Raw genomic sequence first — 10,001 nt, 5'->3', positions numbered from 1 at the left:
CTGTCCCTTTAAAGCGGTGAACTGTCCCTTTAAAGCGGTGAACTGTCCCTTTAAAGCGGCAAACTGTCCCTTTAGAGAGGCGAACTGTCCCTTTAAAGCGGCCAACTGTCCCTTTAAAGCGGCGAACTGTCCCTTTAAAGAGGTTAATTGTGCTGTTGAAACTTCAAAGGACTGGCTGGGCCACTAATAGCCTTGTTTCTATGGTAATTAATCTCCCTCATTTAACTGACAGTTAAAGCTGCAGTCTGCAACTCTTTTTCAAGCATAATGCCTGGAACTGTCCGGGGATTCTGAAAGTAGTACATTAAATACCCCAATACAAAAAAAAATGAGTTCTCTAGGTCCCCTATATGTCCCGCTAGGTCCCTCCAAAGCCAGCAGGTTTGTTTACAAAATTGCAGACCGGACCGGTAAAAGGTAACCAATCAGGTTACGAGCTGGGCTCTGCTGCCTGTCAATCACCGTTTGTGCACGCGCGATACAAGGTAAGCTCGTCCCCACGCTTATTTATCTAGACTATTGAACTTCATTATGGGCTAGTCTACTTACTGTGTCTTCCATGATCGCAAATGACAGGTGAGTTGATGAATGAGGAGTCGTGTAGGCGCATCTGGCGTGCACGTCTACGTGCACGAGTTCTCATGTGTTTTGAAGTCAGGAAGTTGAATAACTTTTTATTTTTCGGTTAAAAAATAAGCATTTCTTGCATTTTGCGACTACGGAGGTCACCGTTTTCAACTTCAAGCGTTCTGATAGATCATGTAAACTCTTAAAATGCCAAAAAGTAGGACTTTACGTATGACAACAACAAATCTTGCAGACTGCAGTTTTAAGCTGCCCCAGCTGCTGCAACAGTAATTATATGAGACTCAGACTTCTCAGAGCCAAAAAACCTCTACGAACAGATGCTTCCCATTCGGAAACCGTAAGAGCTACGGAAAAAATTCTCGCAGAATGAGTGAGGGACGCCTTTGGACTTCAATATTCCCGCGTTTCAGATCTGTAGCACATTCACAGTGAAAGCACGGATGAGAGAAAGAAGGGCTGCAGGAGCTGCTGAGATTCTGAGAATTGGATGAATTAAAATGGGGATTTGAGGTCTTTGAGCACCGACATCACTTTGCTCTGAGGGGCTCTGAGAGCAAACGGTCAGCCCTAGATGAAATATGAAAACATTTTATGAATCCCAACATGCATGTCTATATTATGACAGTACATAATGGCATTGGAGCGATATTTGTAGGCGTGAGGGCGATTTGAAAATGAATCTGAGGTCAGAACTCTTGGTCTTCCCACACTCAAATGAAATGGCAGTTGTGCTCTAAAAATTCAAATTTTGAAGATTTTGGCCAAAACTTTGGGTCGCTTGGAGACATGCTGTGGGAAATCCGTAGCAGGTATCGACATGGCGTCTTCACTTCTGAACACAGCACGGACGTATCTACAAACTGACATTTGAATGGCGTTTCTAGGTTAATGCATGATGACACAGTAACTGCTCAAAATTTTGTTTTTTTTTATGATTTTTCATCCCCCTGTTAATCCTAGGGGGGCTTTGGGGGGCTGTTTTTTGCTTATTACGTCGCCATGGTAACTCCAATCTTCAATAAAAGTAATAGCCCGCGAAAACTCATCGAGCCGGTCGTTTTGATATATATAATGTTGGGATGTGCAGGCCCATAGGGCCCGCATTAATGTGGACGGAAGAATAAATATAGCCTATAAATAGACACGTTTTCAATGTTAAATCCCATAGACTTTTGGCAACGGAATAGTAATAGGTGCCTTGCCATGCTTTTGCATGGAGGCCCCAACTATTAAACAAAATTCCCTATAGTTAGATGTTTACAGAAGGGGCGTTAGTGTAAACATATTTGGATTGTCAGAATATAAAAACATAGTCCACATACAATAGTTCGGGGTGAGAAGTCAGCTGATTTACCACGCGCCAGTCTTGGTAAATCTGTGTAGGTGATTGGTTACAGATCACAGTCAGCCAATCAGAGGCCTAATAAGGCGGGTCGTGAACATATTGGCGCTAATTTACGATTGTACGCGCTCTTCACATGGCAGTATAGCTGAAGCTGGACAGATAAGTTACAGATATTAAATGTAGTGTGAATATATTTTTATCAAATATAATTACAGTGAGCCAAGAATGTGGCAAAATGATGTAAATTATTTTTTTTAAATGTTGTCCTAGTACTGTAACAGGAATTGCAATAGTAACACAGTGCAACATTACTACTGTTTTTTCTTCTTAATACTAAGATGTAGTATACATCTTAATTTGTGCAATACTATCACTGTTTTTCTATTTCTTAATTAGTAATATGCAACATACAACTTTGGACAGTAATGTGCATTTTTTATCAGCAATGTGCAATTTACACTAATTAACATGCAATATAAACCCTATTGATAACAACTGTCTATCCATCCTACCTCATGTAAGCAGGCTACTGTTATTGTTGATTTAATATCTATGTAGATATATTGATATAATATTAATATCTTACCTTATCTTAATTACACTGATAAGGCTGCTAAGAACATGGCTCTGATTGCTAAAATATAAATATTGCTTCATATTCCAGGTCAAAAATGCCAAGAGGGTCAACCACAACCATCTGCACTAGCTGCAATGCAATCATTCCTGTGGCTGCCAAGACATGCAAGTGTTGCCAGGTGGTACAGCCCAAAAGGCAAAGACTTGAAAAAAAATTAAAAATATTTGAGGCAAAAAAAGAGGACTGGCTTAAAAAACAAAGAAAGAATAGAATCACCTCACATGTCATGGATGAGGCATCAATTTTGGTATGTGTTGCATGTCTCTGTGTTTAATTCATGCTTGTGATATTTCTGTATGAGATTTTAATTTACTTTTTTGATACCTAGTTTGAAAAGTTACACTCACTGGGGTACAAGGCCATCGTTATGGTCGTCAAACCAGGCAAAAAGCCTGACACCTGGTTTGCAAATATCCTGCACCCAAAGTGGCAGCTGTCCAACCAGGCTGTGCAGTGCTTAGACAGGATGAAGGCCTTATTTGAGGTGGTAGTTAAAGGTAAGCCCATGAACTGTATCACTGATACCTTTAATTGTCAATATATCAGAGTACTACAAAATCTCATGAATACTTTATTAAAGCCTGATGATCAGACAGCTATTTTCATTTTCCACACTTATGGATAAAATACATTTATAATGGAGTATAGGCTGTTATTTTATTATGTACCTTAATACTTATTTTAACATGGTTTTCCAACATAAAAATAGTAGTGGCACACAAGGTACAACATTTACTTTCTCATTGAGAGCTGTGAAATTTCAACACTGCTGCTTCTGACATGTTGGACTAAAAGCATCATTGTTGAGATTGAGAAGCTGAATTGGGAATGAGGTTGTGTTTTGCATATTTCAGCCTCAGTCACACCTAGACTGAGATGATGAGTCGGTTGTGTAATAATCTCACATTTTACTTACGTGCAGAAAAATCTCTTCAGGTGGAGGAATATAAAAGTACCTCTTTAGTGACAACCTGTGCTCAGAAGTATTGTGGGGCAGATTTTAGGTGATACATATACATAATAATAATAATAATAATACATAGGTTTTATATAGCGCTTTTCCAAATGCTCAAAGACGCTTTACATAAGGAACAAACAGAAAGCATAGACAAAAAAAAAACAAAAAAACAAGACATTATAAACAAGAGAAAAACACTGTTACAGACTTAAATTAAAATTACATTAAAAGTAGAAATTTGAGCAAGGGTCTTTCAAAATATATATATACATACATTATTTGTAACTGCTTATGCTTAGTGGATCGCAGGAGTTGCTGGGGCCCATCCCAGCTGTCAGTGGAAAAGGACGGGGTACACCTTGGACAAGTTGCTGCTTTATTGGAGGGCTGACACATTGAGACAGACAACCATTCATACCTAAAGGCAGTTTAGAGTCACCAGTTAGCCTAAGCTGCATGTCTTTGGACTGTGACAGGAAACCAGAGTACCCGGAGAAAACAGACGCAGACATGGGGAGGACTTTCTAAATATATATTGCAGGCAATATAGGGTCTACTACTATTGAAAAATTAATTAACCTTAATTGTGTTTTGGTTTCATTGAGGTTGGACTGACCAGCAACCATCCCCCAGCCTCACCACCACCAGCCCCGCCGTCCAGCCATCCACCAGCCTAGCTGTCCAGCCATCCACCAGCCCCGCTGTCCAGCCATCCACTAGCCTAGCTGTCCAGCTATCCACCAGCCAAGCCGTCCATCCATCCACCAGCCCCGCCGTTCAGCCATCCACCAGCCCAGCCGTTCAGCCATCCACCAGCCTAGCCGTCCATCCATCCACCAGCCCAGCTGTCCAGCCATCCACCAGCCTAGCTGTCCAGCCATCCACCAGCCTAGCCGTCCATCCATCCACCAGCCCCGCCATTCAGCCACCCACCAGCTCCGCCGTTTGGCCATCCACCAGCCCCGCCATTCAGCCACCCACCAGCTCCACCGTCCGGCCATCCACCAGCCCCGCCATTCAGCCACCCACCAGCTCCACCGTCCGGCCATCCACCAGCTCCACCGTCCGGCCATCCACCAGCCCCGCCGTCCAGCCATCCACCAGCCCCGCCATCCACCAGCACCCTCAGAGCCAGAGGTAAGCAATTAATATTTATTAATTAGTGGCTTGTTATCAGAATACTTTATAAATCCCACAAGTGGAAATTTGGAAAGTGCTTTTCATTGATATAATCTCATACCAAAGTTATGCTGACCATACCCAGCTCCGTCTGTCATTCCCACCTGACGACCACGCAGTCTCAGCACAAATCTCAGACTGTCTCTCTGACAAATCAAAATGGATGAAAGCCCATCACCTCCAACTAAACCGAACTGCTTGTCTCTCCAGCCAAACCAACCATGCACCACAGCATCTGCATCCAAACTTCCAAACCACCCAGCTGCTGGTGCAGGCCATGGTCATCTCCCACTTTGACTACAGCAATGCTCTCCTAACTGGTCTCCCAGCCTCTGCTGTGAAACCGCTGCAGATGGTCCAGAACGTGGCGGCGCGTCTGGTCTTCAAACAGCGGAAACGAGCACACGTCACCCCTCTGTTCATTGAACTCCACTGGCTACCCTTAGCCGCTCGCATCAAATTCAAGTCACTGATGTTAGCCTACAGACTCCTTAATGGAACATCTCCCATCTACTTGAATGCTCTTGCAAAGGCTTATGTCACAACTCGGTCACTCCGGTTGTCACAGGATTGTCGTCTAGCAGCGCCTACACCACGCTTAAGACAATCCAGACTCTTTTCATGTGTCGTTCCACGATGGTGGAATGACCTACTGAGCGCTACCAGAATAGGAGCATCCCTGAATAGCTTCAAGAAACTCTTGAAGACCCAGCTCTTCAGAGAGCATCTCCTATCCTAGCACTTACCCTGTACTTCCCTACCCCTTCTCCTGCACTTTGATCTTTCTGTACTTCCCTCTATACCTGCACTCTATCTCTACACTGTCACCTCTGACAGAATCTGACTTGTGGTTTCCTTCTATGTAGCTTATTGTTAGCTTTGATATTAGCTGTAATGTTATATATCTTTCAATTGTAAGTCACTTTGGATAAAAGCGTCTGCTAAATGCATAAACATAAACATAAACATAATTATGGCAGTTAATGTTACTTTCTCTGATAATTTTGGTAAGGGAAAACATGTATTAAATGTAGAAAAGAAGATAACCCAGTAAGAAACCCTGTGGGAACCCATAAATTATGTCATGTTAAAGTGAAAAATTACAACCCAGTTTCTTGGCATTTTTAACATTTTAGGCATTTCATCCACTTTGTCTGACTTTATTTATTTTTGGCAAGAGGGTTAATATTAACATGCAAAACATTGTAACTGTATACATTATTTTTCTCTTTTAGAATGCTGCCATAGGATGTCTGGTGGAGAACATTATTATCCTGTCAAGAGGGTCGTAAAACACAAAAGGCCAAAGGTTTGTTTTCTCATAACATGAGGTGAAATATGTTGAAGGGGACAGATACAGGAAATCTTTCCTGTCACATGCCATCACACTATACAATAAAAACTAAGATCACTGGTCATTACTTCTCTATATGCACTTTATAAAAAAAAAAAATATATATATATATATATATATATATATATATATATATATATATATATATATATATATATATATATATATCATCTTTTTTTGTCATCTGAGCACATGTTAACTTTCTAATGGTAGATATGTTTTAATACTTTCTAGGGGAAACCAATGGAACTTGTGGAGTGGGAGCCCTGTTCTATGTGGTATGTTGGATGTCTCTTCATTTTATTTTATCGTCTCAAATATTACCAAAGAAATAGACCAATTATGAGAATAATGATAATGCTAACAGTTGAAGCATCAAAACAGTGTATGTTAACTCCTGAATCTTTCATAATAATGTCAGCTACAGTAATCAGGTTACTGAATCCATGTAAAATATTTCACTCAAAAATGTTCTTCTCATTGACATGTTTTGAATTTCATTCAATGCTGATGTAAGAAACAAATCTCCATCTTTCTCACAGTGGGAAGACCTGGCCCCTCGAGTGGGTAGCCAAGGAACACACAAAACCATAAACATATATATATATAACATAAATGTCTTTATTATGTTGTTATGTCTTATTATGTTCACTGATTGATATAAATGTTCAGTTGCCCCCCTGTTGTTATTGTTGTTGTTATTTATGGAAAATGTAGAGACATTTTTATATTAAATTGTACAGAAATTGTATAAAAAGTTGGCCTGAAAAGAAAACAAATAAACTTCACACACTAAAGCCTCAAAGACTTATGTCTTATGTTTTGTGTGTATGTGAACTGCTAAAACTTATGTTGTGTTGTTGAAACTATGTACACAAGTTCCCATAAAAACAGTAAAACATGTAAGAATGTATGTTAGTATGACACAACAGAAGTCAAACATAATTACACAGAAAATAATATTCTTGTTCCTTTTCATGAGCCTTAGCTAATATGTATTGTCCTAGTTGAGTTGCCGTACTGTGCTTGCGCATGCAGCATACAGATATGGTGTAGAAATATTTTATTGTGCTTTTTAAATATTTCTCCTTTGTTATCCGGGATTAGATGTACGACCCCTCATTAAACGTTTACAGCAAATGATATCATTAACAAATAAGACAATTTGCAATGTGCAACGAGGTGGCCTAGTAGCGATAGCAGAGTCCATAGCAACCACCATAACAACGGTACAAATCGTTGCATTGCAACGATTTTCTGAATAGGCACTAAAATCTTCGTAGAAACTAATAAAAGGAAGGTCGTCTACATTATATGATAGAAGGTTATGAAAAAATAATGCAAACTTCTCGCCAGAAATGTCATCTAAATGCATGTAAATGTGGATGGTAGCTCAAAATATTACATTTTCTATGGAAAATGTAAGGAGTGTCCGCCATATTTTTGTTTTCACAGGAACTTGACCGTCACGTGACCATAGGTGATCCGCTCGCGCATGCGGCATACAGATTTGGTGTAGCTATATTTTAATATGCTTTTTAAATATTTTTCTCGTTTGTTATCCGGGACCCCTCATTAAACTTTTACATCAAATAATATAATTAACAAATACAAATCATTAGATGATATGCAACTAGGTGGCCTAGCAGAGATAGCAGCGTCCATAGCAACCACCTTAACAACGGTGCAAATCGCTGCATTGTAACGATTTTCTAAAGAGATACTAAAATCTTCGTAGAAACTAATAAAAGGAAGGTCGTCTACATTCTCTGATAGAAGATTATGAAAATATAATGCAAACTTCTCGTCAGAAATGTCATCTGAATGTATGTAAATGTATATGGTAGCTCAAAATATTACATTTTCCACAGAAAATGTAAGGAGTGTCCGCCATTTTTTTTGTTTTTACCGGGGGGAAACTTGACGGTCACGTGACCAGTGCCAAGGCCAATGTAAATGAATAGGCCACATTAAACGTAAGTACAGTGACGGACTTAGCAATTTGGGGGCTCAAGGCGAATTTAGCTAGGGGGCCCATCAACATTAATATGCGAGAAATAAGTTTACTGTATATGGAACAGTCGTCTAGCGCAGAGCTATAGAGTAATACAGAGTTGCGACACGCTTTGAAGTCGCCGCTAGGGCTGTCACGTGGTTCATGTAAGCCTCCGGAGTTCCAAACTTCACAGCGCTGTCAGTCAGTTTGAACGGGTCTTAGCGGGACGGAGCACAAAAATGATAACTTTAACATTTACGACGCAATTTTTGGTAAATATTGACCCATAATGTGCACTGATCACTTCACTGACGATGTATTTTATCAACGTTTTTCTTTTTTGGAGCGCAGAGACACATTTATCACCGTTTTAAATCGTAGAGGGTGCCCCTGCATGCTAGCAGGGGGCAGCTACCTTGTCCTCCTTTATACTGAATCATGCCAGTGGTCCAGCTTACCTTCAGATCTACATCCTTCAACAGAGCCTGATGTTACTGTCTGTTCCCAGGATCTACTCCTGTTGTCCCAAACACTCCATCTGTAGAAGATGTCATTCAGTCTGTCTGTTCTTTCTGGTGTCAGATGGACAATGAGCCCCCCCGCGACCCGACCGATGGATTCAGCGGGTATAATGGATGGATGGATGGATTAAAATATGAATTTAACTTTTTTCTGGTTAAAACCATATTAATGACAAAATAAATGTGTCAGTTGTGAAAAAAATAAACAAAACAGATTTAAACCAAACATTTTATTATAAAATGTCATCATGGAAAATGTAAAACAAGCCTTAATAAAGAAGTTCTTTTACTGCTATTCATACTGTTGGGTAGATTAATCTGCAACAATGAACTGTATTTGATCAAATTTAAGCGTTTGGACATTGTAGAAATCGGCTGAAGCCCTAATAAGGGTTGATGCATGGCAGCATGACAGCAGCGACCACCACATCTGCTGACCTCCCTGACAACAACAACCGAGAAATTCATAAATTCATTATCACAGCTGCAAAGTCATGCTGAAAAAAACTTACTTAATTAAAGACCAGTCAGCTAATGCCTCACTATGCCAAAAATGTTGTAATTTAATCAATTTACCGGAGAAAATACGTCAGAAATACCAAAAATGTATTAAATGTATTATTACTATAGGCCTATATAGTATTTTGGTAATGTTTTAAAACCTAACAATCAAAACAACTTTACATAATGTCACCTGACAATAAAAAGTTAACGGACTTTAGTGAAATGATCACGTTAATTACCTCACGTTAGCCTCCGTTACCAAGCTTTCAGCTAGGTCCCTAAATCCATTCCATTTTTAACATCAACATCGACATTTCATGCAAACCAAATGTAAAGATAACGATGTCTAAGAGTATACTTCTGATAGATAATGTTTAAAAATTTAAAAAAACGTTTAAAATGCTGTTATTTTATTAACTTACCAGTAATTGTTCTTGACAAGTAATTGAGGTTAACGGAGCTGCATCTCTTGTTTGGAACTCTGGCGTCTCCGTGACCCACGTGACTTCCGCATTCCTTTCTTTCTATAGAAGTCTGTGGGAGTGTCGCCACTCTCTTTTTACACCACTCTGGTCTAGCGCACATGGCATTGATGGAATATTCCATTTTAACGCGAATAAGAGGGGGTGTGCACGTAATCTGTATTTCTTTGTAATTTATTGTGTTGTTTTTGTTTCCAATTTAAACATACAAAAATCACCATTTATGAACGTGTAGCAGTAGAGTTGGTTATTGGGCTACCATTACATCTCTACCTTCCCTGTGTGTGTTGTTGACACTTTGGTGACTGCCCCTTAGCGGGGGCTCACCTGGGCTCACGATTGGGCGACTGTAACAAGTCACACCCTCATAAAGCAACATGGCTGCGCACAGGCTCTCTGCTTTTTCTGAGAGGAACAGACTAGGTCAGCGGCTCTGG

This window comes from Odontesthes bonariensis, chromosome 1, assembly GCF_027942865.1.
Source record: "Odontesthes bonariensis isolate fOdoBon6 chromosome 1, fOdoBon6.hap1, whole genome shotgun sequence".
Classification (NCBI taxonomy): domain Eukaryota; kingdom Metazoa; phylum Chordata; class Actinopteri; order Atheriniformes; family Atherinopsidae; genus Odontesthes; species Odontesthes bonariensis.
Note: the sequence above shows the minus strand (reverse complement) of the source record.